The sequence below is a fragment of the Salvelinus sp. IW2-2015 genome, linkage group LG1, assembly GCF_002910315.2.
Source record: "Salvelinus sp. IW2-2015 linkage group LG1, ASM291031v2, whole genome shotgun sequence".
Lineage (NCBI taxonomy): Eukaryota > Metazoa > Chordata > Actinopteri > Salmoniformes > Salmonidae > Salvelinus > Salvelinus sp. IW2-2015.
In genome coordinates, this window is record NC_036838.1 from 21,022,878 (window position 1) to 21,032,106 (window position 9,229).

General features: G+C 45.3%; 1 protein-coding gene across 2 annotated transcripts in view; it reads left to right on the forward strand.

Moving 5' to 3' along the window:
- The first annotated feature begins 1,371 nt into the window (after window positions 1–1,371).
- Window positions 1,372–9,229, forward strand: part of LOC111962397 (plexin-A1) — a 284,935-nt gene continuing 277,077 nt past the window's right edge. For both annotated transcript variants that reach the window (XM_023985463.2, XM_023985470.2), the window contains exon 1: window positions 1,372–1,533. The gene's annotated coding sequence lies outside the window, so the exon portion shown is untranslated. The remainder of the gene's footprint in view (window positions 1,534–9,229) is intronic.

The following is a 9,229-nucleotide window of genomic DNA, read 5'->3' on the forward strand; positions in this document are numbered from 1 at the left end:
TAGTCTCTCTGCTTTCTGCCCAAGTCGTATCCTTTGTTGACCACCTCAACAAATCATGACAGCTGACATCCTCTACCACTCCAAAAGAGACAATGTGCATTTTAAACATGTTTGAGAATTCTTTGAAATGAACAACTAACTCATGCCATTGATTTGCACATTGGAATTCAAATAATCTAATTGAATCAGAAGGGACCATTGAAGGGACAGTCTATTTTCATTCATTTCCTGGTCCAGGAGAATAGCGGTCTTGCTGTTAAAGTTGAAAATATGGTTCGTTGTGATTTTCTTTTTTACATAGTCTGTGGGCAACTGTGTTCCATGTTCTGTCTCTTGATATTAGTGTTGGGAGAACCATTGCGCAAACCTCAGCCTGTGGTTGAGTGCTGTGAGGACCCTTACACACACAGACAGAAAGAGCCAGGTGGTATGGTGAGTGCCAGACCTGGCTAGCTCCTCTCAAGAGTGCAATCTGTAATGTGAGCTGCCCATTAGAATAACTTGTTTATCCCAAAAGCTTCCTTGCTCGAAGGACACATGAAACTGTGCCCAATACACACTTCGTAAGATGGTGATATTCCGTGAGACTGTTAATAAATATAAACATTTCAGGTTTCAAAGTCACTTCTACTGTCAAAAAGAACCTTTTCTATAGACGGGTCTGTAACAAACCCTGTTTGTCTGTGAACAATCAAGCCTAGCCTATCCTGAACTGAAGCAATAGCCCTCTTGTTGACAAAGACAAATATAGACTGATCATTTGTTATTCATATTGCCTAACCTTTTATTCATTCCTCAACTCAGGGAAAATTAAGTTATCTTCTTACAGAACATGATTAAAGGCCAAGAAAGTGAGGTTGTTTTGCCAATTTCAAGCTGTGGCCACCATCTGACTTTTTTTTCTATGGTATTATGGCTGTTCCAAACATTCGTTAGAGGTGCATGCCACCACCTACTCTGAGGGCTGCGTCTGCCTACTGTTCTGGTGTGTGAATTCATTACACTTTGTGACAAACAGGAGGGAAAAAGGACGAGGAATAGGGAAGAAAAACTGCCCTACCAACTAATCCGACACCCTTCAAAACCTCACCACTATTCAACTAGTTTGCCCAACCTGATCCCTCACCAGGCCGGCAGTCCTCACGGGACACTATCGTTCAACACACTTTGTAACTCTTCTCCAGTAAAATCTCGTACACCCAAGTACTTCTCTGCAGCTGCCACCACCACATCTATTTCCTGTGATTTACGTTCCATTATCTGCGGTACAATTGATCACTCTACTCATCAACGCCCTCTGTGGAATATACAAGGTATTGAGGCAGTCCTCGCTCTCGCCCCGCTCCCTCACATTGCTAGACACATCGAGGCAGGCTTCTCTCTTGAAGCCTCGAGCTGCATTCCTCTTCATTCACACGAAGGGAGCCGCCGTGGTGAGCTCGCTAGTACACGGTGACAAGAGTGGAAATGTCCTCAAGTTTTGGATTTTAACCACATTGGCTAGGATATCTTACCCAATGACCACTTGAATTTGTAAGTACCCAGAGGAGTTTGGTGCGTTCTTTGAACGAGATAAACGGTTATTTTGGTTTGAAACATTTGGGTGTTTTCGCTCCCTTGTTGCGAGTTTGGTATCGGATGTTTTTTGTGTGTCTCCTTTCTGGTAGGAGGACCTCTGCGTTGCGTCTGACGAGTTTATGGAGCTTGTGATTTCAAAACAGACCTTGTATGAGGCAAGCAACCAGTCCTTTTTTTTTGTTACCTAAGCGCAACCCATTTATTTACCTGTGATTTGAACTTCTTCACAAACAGTCTTGGAATGCTTGTCCAACTGTTTTTCTATGTAATTCAATCAGTTCAAGAGTTAATCAACACCGAAGTCACAGCGGAAAACTGCGGATATTGGAGCGTTGGCTGGGGTTGTGTGGGTTCGGTGTGTGGATGTATCCCTTCGCTGTTCTACAAGCAGATAGTCTACTTGAATTAACTGAGCAGAAGCACAATTCGAGCTTACATCTCAAGACTTATTGTACTCTAGCCTATTTTATTGCTGTTCACCCAGGGTTTTATTATAGGCTACATCCTATCCTAACATCCTTATATCAATATTGTTTTTCAATTCGAAAAAACATGGGCAAGGACCTTTAGTTCAACGGTGAATGGAAAAGCAAACTATTGGTTACCTCATTGTAAAGGGAATGTTGTTGCATTGCCTTTTTGAAAAGGAATTCCTCCATAGACTATATAATTATATCCATTCACTGACAGACACTGTCGCCTGGAAAATTGTTTTGGGCGGTGAGTGGGGACACTGGGGAGGGTGGCATGTGTGGCTCATACATGGCTTTACATTGAAATTCGTTGCATGCTCTCACATATTGGGGTTATTTAATAGGGCTATTTCTTGTTAGTTCTATGCTATTAAATGGACAGAAGGGAATGGTGCATATCGCAAGGGACTTCGAAAAATCGATTCCCCTATTGGCTCTAAAATAATTAGAAATGGTGTTCCATGGTGTGTTAAAAGAGCGTTAATCTGCTAAGGAATGAGTGGCAATTTGTAGGCTTTGTTATTCAACAGCAATTGTAATTCCCTATTGAGTGGTAATAGAAGGTTGAGGGTTGTCGGTGGGTGTGTTGGTCTACGCATTGGCTGTCTTCTATTGCATATGCACTTAAATACTATTAGATTTTTCTTTAATAGTTTTTTCAGTATAATTCTGGTGAGCAAATACACATGACCCACCCTCCTCCTCAACATATAGCATTCACCAATTAAAAAGCCTGACCGAATTTGAGTGTATTATTTAAATATGTTGTAGGCTGATTTGTCTTGCCCGTTGGCCTTTGCCCTCAGTTTACAATTTAGGCAACAGACATTGGCTTGGTGGTTAAAGGCTACGACTACCCATTCACATGTAAATGTTGAAGGATCTCAAGCGTGACAAGTGTTTGTTTAGTAGGAGGTACTGGTTGAATATGACTGTCCCTAAGTCATCGGATTGGCATTTGCTTCTGCTCGTAAATCACTGAATGACAGACCGGTTGGTCTTCTAGCTACTAAAAAAGTGTCTGAATCCACTGGGTATGCGTTGTAGCTCTAGTCTACATAGATCATTGCGGCTACAATGTTTAAATTCTGTAGTTGTATTCAAACTAGATACAACGTATCAGTGCGCGACCAGTGGCAACAATGTAGCTGAATGACACGTTGGTAGGAATGACGTTCGCACGCTGGTGCTTTTCAATCCAATTTCCTCGCCCATCCTTCATCTTCAGCCCTCAAACTCACCTGCATGTCTAACCTGAAGACTCCGGCATAAATGAGCATTTGGATTGGGAAAGTTTCCTCTCGCCACCTCTACAAGTAGATGAAAAGGTTAAATTAAATAAATACAAGCCAGAATGTTGAAGGCAGTTGTATTTGAATTTAGGCCTACTTTACGGTTGTCCAGGTATGAATGCGAGACCATATATCCACAGGAAAGTAGAATTTAAATCAACTTTTCAAAGCGGTGGTAGTGCTTTCAGATTTATATCACCTGAATCATGCACACAAGATGAAAATGCATGCACGGGACTCATGCACTTATTGCACGAGCTGGTGCACTTATTTACATTCTTCCGTGCATGGTTCAGTTGATAGAAATCTGAATGCACTACCGGCTCTTTGACAAGTTTATTTAATTGTACTTTTCTGTGGCTATATTGTTTTGCATTCCTACCTGCAAAAGGACCATGCTCACTGACAACCGGAGAAGTTAAAAAATATACTTTTCGAGTTTGTCGCGCTAGCGAGGACATTTTTCTTCTAACAAATGTATGGGATTAATCTGACTGTGATTAATGCCAAGATGATAGACAATCTTCTGAGGTGAATTTGAAGAATTGAACCTGAAGTTTTGCTTGATAACCTTACCAGACATTGCATTTTTTCTTTCTTCTTAGCGATTACATAAAGCAGTAGCCCATATGGACGTGTCTGTGTGTTGTTGTATTGTGACTCCATGGCTTGCTCTGTCATCAATGGATTAATAAGTGTGGGCCCTCACGTTTTGTCGTTTAGCCTTTCCAGTATGGCCTTGCAAATAACTCTGCCAGAAAACTACAAACAATCCACCCTCTGCGTCGTATGATACAAATCTACTCTCCATAGACGGTAATGACGTCAAATTATTTTGTAGCTCTCCTATCCTGAACTATGCCAGAGCTGGCCATTTACTGATCAAGTGTTGATATCAACTGGGTTTTTTATTTATTTTTTTACCTTCATTTGACTAGGCAAGTCGGTTCAGAACAAATTTTTATTTTCAATGACGGCCTAGGAACACTGCCTTGTTCAGGGGCAGAACGACAGATTTTCACCTTGTCAGCCCGGGGTTCGATCTTGCAACCTTTCGGTTACTAGTCCAACGTTTTAACCACTAGGCTAATTGCCGCCCTAATTGAGGAATGAGGAAGAACCTACTATCTAACTTGATTCTGTAGGGCTAACGGGCTTTATAAAGTGACTCAATAGTCAGTACCTCCCTCCAGTGTGTGTGTGAGTCTTACGTTTGTGTGCGTCTCCAGTGTGTGTGAGTGGACTTGGCAGAAGACTGCTACATTAACACCCCCCTTGACTGGCAAACATTTTAAACCGGTGTGACAACCTCATCCTGAGGTATTCTCTCGCTCTCTCTCCTGCTGTTTCTATCTCTCTCCTCTCATTCTCCCACTGTCGCTTTCCCTCCTCTCTCTTCCTCTGTCACTCCTTCTTTCTTCGCCATCTCTCATTTTCTTTCCTCCTGTCAGGGCCATGTGTGTTTCTCCATCTGAGGAGTGCCCCTGCTGGGTACCGACACCCTGTCACGATTCCCACATTTCGGAATCTCCGCTTCCCCTCTCTCTGTTCTGACTTCTGTTAATTGTTGGTTTCGGCTCATTAGGACACATCCACCGCGGTTCCGGTCCAATCCGCCGTGGTATCTGCGATATTCCTGGCATGCCAGCCCAGGCTGCTCTGTGTTGGCTCACTCTTGGCTCTCTCAAGGAGGAAGCGTTCAGTGCGAGTGTAAAAGGAGACCTCTTACCAATGTGAGTTTGTCAGAGGGAGGCAGCGGGATGCCATGCGAGTGGTTTAATTTCCCCTTGAAGATGATTGAGGGCTTTCTCAATGGAGCGTAATGGAATCTCTTCTTTCCATATACGTACCAGTGGAGATGGGTTGTCATTTTTGTTTCTTCCTCTCTTTCATATTTTCCCCCCTCGCTTTTTCCCCTTTCTCTTCCTCCTCTCCTCTCATTCTCCTTTTGCCTCCCTCCCTGTCGTTACTCTCTCTCTGTCTCTCAACGTTATAACCACCCTTCCTTCGTTCCCTCTCCCTCTTTCCATCTCCTTCCCTCTCTTTTTGAACACTGTGACTGTCTCTCTGGGGTTCCCTGCTGCCCCTGGGCTAGCAGTGATATTAAAAAGCACCAGAGAGGCCAGCAGTGAAAGGGCTTGTCTGAGGGCCCTGACACACGTGAGAGATAAGCCTTTTTACACGACTAATATAGAACTCTCTCCAATACAAAACCTCCCAAGGCCTGTCAGGCATACTGACGGACTGAGTGACTAACTGTTCGATGGGACTGACCTTGAATTTAATCGGCAGTGTGCAGTCATGGTGCCAGTGCACCAGACCACGTCATTGTATCCGTTCTACCACACAATGCATTTCTATCGGAAAGGTTCTGTAACGTTGCATCCTCTTGAACAAACCCCAGGATGGATAACCAGCTGACCAAGACCAGTGTTTCACCCACCATTGCAACTACGGTGTATTGCCCCCTCCCCCCTGCCTAGAGAAAAGAGTTTGGCTTCTGTTGACAGTTATTGATTTCAATTGACAGTTTTGATGCTATGGGGGCATTTACTGGGAAATAATCCAAGGGAAAGGCTGACTCAGGCACCTATTGGTCCACCAAGCTCCGAACGGCAAACGTTTCCATTCTTCCTCCGCTGAGGGGACAGTCAATGGAGCCGTCCAGGAAGTGTATCAATCAGGACGTCACTGTCCAGATGTCAAGCAGTCGCCCAACTGCGGTACACTTGTTTTGAAACCGAAAACAGAACTGAGCTTACTTATTGGAAAGGTCCAGGTAGACCCCCCCCCCCATTTCATTCAATTTGGTACCTAATGAACAAGACCCCGGATTTCGCATAGCGTGGTTGTTGGTGTCGTTCAAGTTTAATTCAGGAAATTCATTTTTAATGAATGCCAAATAAATTCCTGGATTTATTAAACTGTGCACGTAGGCCTTTATGAAAATGGAATATTGTTGGTAGAATACTGTTAGTGTTGACAATGGTATTTTCCAAAGGATGCGGGAGCCTAGTGGTTGTTTGTACTGCTCAGTGGAGTCTGTCAGCCTCTTCAGGCTTGTTTAATGAAAACCACTGTGGGAGAGGAGGCGGCACACTGAGCAAAGCAAAATATGTGTATTTTTGTTGGTGCAGCACACAATTTGTGTGTGTGTAGGTGTGCACTGCGCACGTATAGGCAACATACTTAGCTAAAAAGGCCTTTGTGTGTGTGTGTGTGTGTGTGTGTGTGTCCATTCCTAGGTTTAATATAAGCTTACCCTCTCTCCGTTGTGGGGAAGATTTAACTAGGAATAGTTGACAACAGGCTTTTTATTGTTGTGATTCGTGTTAATGGTGTGGCAGGCTCACTTCATAATTGCTTGTTTTTTCGCCTTCTGTCTCTATTGCCCCTCTCCTCTCCCTGCAATGCAGTATCTGCCTTGGCACTGTCCCTCTCATCATATCTGTTCTGTTTACCGAGGGGAATTTAAATAATTAATTTGCCTGCCTGTAAATAAGAATAATAGAATGCGCTGCCGGCCCTTTAAGAGAGCCACTTGCCCAGGGAAAGCATGGCCGCCAGCGATACTATAAATCAGGTGTGGTGTGGCGACATAAATGTGAGACCGGCGCTCACCCCTCCCTGTTAGCGGAAGAAAGGCTCATTTAAAGGAGGTCAACAGCGCCGCTTTGCCCTCAGGCGGTGTGTGTGTGTGTGTGTGTGTGTGTGTGTGTGTGTGTGTGTGTGTGTGTGTGTGTGTGTGATGGCAAGAGGTGGTGGATTGGTACCTGGCACTCACTGCTACACACACATGCACGCGCACCCATCTGAACTCAACACCTGTGTGTTTACCAGATGTAGGTAAGTGTTCATTTATTCATTTTGTTTGCTGCCTTGTTTCCCCCTGAGTGCTTGGAAGTGGCCTGCTTCAGGCTAGTTTGGCCCCTGTGTGTGGTGTGTGGTGAAGTGGAAGTGGGCAGTCACGTCGAGAAATAGCCTAGTTGATACCCAACTAGCTGTGTTGACGGTTAGCTAAATTCATTCAAGGGTGGGAAACTAGGCTAGATTCGGCTTTGGCCAGTTAAGACTAAAATAAACTTCCATTGGTGTAGTTCGGAATCACTAGTTCACGTTCCAGCCTCTCACTTCCAGAGTAAACTCCCAGTGACTTATTGCTCTTAATCTCTCTGTTGTGTCTGTCTCGGCCTGAAGGGATAGCTGGATATTGCAGGCACCGACGGCCGCGGAGCGAGCTGCAGATAGCTTTTAGATAAGAAAAAGCTGTGAAACTGAAGCGCGGTCAGAGGTTTGAGTGGTAAAAGGAGCTATGTGGTAAGAAGCGCCCTCCCACCCGACTCCACTCCAGTGAAGTTGTTTCTCACTGCCAGTCAGCCAAGGGACCTGCACTTTTTGTGTTTGGTTCTAACTCTGCTCCAACAGATTTCACTAGTCATGAAGCCATTGAGTGTTGAAACAGACCGTTTAGTGTGATGCGGAAATTAAAATGTGCACGACCCGGGGGTGGGGGCGGATTGGGGGGGGGGGGGGCTTCCTGCAGGACTGATGTTGACCCATGCTCTCTAGACTAAAACACGTCGGCCTACAACATCACAAGCCCTCCCCTTCTATCTAGCCCCCTTTGTCAACGCTCTCTTCTGTCTGTGTGTGTGAAGAGTTCGAGACAGATATGATGAGCCCGCCACTCGTCTCAAATGTTGTGTGTCACATACAGCTGCTTAGCACGTTATTGCGAGTGTAGCGAAGTGCTTGTGCTTCTAGTTCCGACCGTGCCGCAATATCTAACAAGCAACGTTTCCTAAGAACTCGAAGCGAAGCAGCCCTCTCTGTCGGCGCCATCATATCGTGTGCGTCGGCATTGTACCGTAGCATAGCATGTCGACCACAGATATGTTACCTTTTTGCCCCTCAAGGCTACCGCTAATTTGCTAGCGCTTGCCTCTCCCTAATGCAAAAGCGACGCAAACGTTTCCAAAGGTTAGCGGGCCGGTGACATGTCTCCATCCTGTTGGAAGGAGACTCACACCTGTTGCACATATTTGTTCTGTTCCAGCACTAGCACAGCTTATTCATTTGCTAAATTAATCCTCAATCCCAGTAGTTGAATCTCAGGTGTACTACAGCTAAAATATTTTAAATGTATGCAGGGGCTCTGGGTCCACGAGGAACGGATTGGGAAACACTTTAACCAAGCGATGCCAATGCTTCATTAGCCAAAATTCTCAGGAGTTTTGGAAGCTTCTGTCTTGTGGTTCTCCTCTCAACATTTTACATTTTGTGTAATTTAGCAGATGCTCTTATCCAGAGAGACTTGTACTTTTTCGTACTGGTCCCCTGTGGGAATCAAACCCACAACCCTGGCATTGCAAGCACCATGCTCTACTCCCCCACCCCCACCTTTCCTTCATCCCTCCCTCCTGCCCTTCTCTTTTACCTTAGCTTGTTAAGTGAAAAGCCACTCCAGCCATGTTGTGCAGAACATTGCCTATGCTAATTCCTCTAGCAGACCTGGGCCAGCCGTGTAGCCTAAACGCTAACCCAGCGGGGGATACCACTCCACTCCGCAGCTGGGGGAGGGCTTTTTATTAGTCCCTCAACCCGTTGGGGAGTTGAGTTAGTAGGCAGGGCCTGGGACTAGAACTCTGGGAATAATTATTGCTGGCGAGACAATGCGGGAATGGGCGGGGAGGAGGAGGAGGACTGAAGAGGGCTGAGACTGAGTGGGGGGGTCAAAGGTTAGACAGATCCCTCTAAGGTGGGGGGATGGTGGATAGTTTATTGGCAGCGGGACCCCCTCCCTCGCTGCTCTCCAAGGCAGGTTTAGCTGCTATGGGAAGGAGGGGAGATGCTTGGTTAAATGGGCCCTCACATTACAGTCATGCT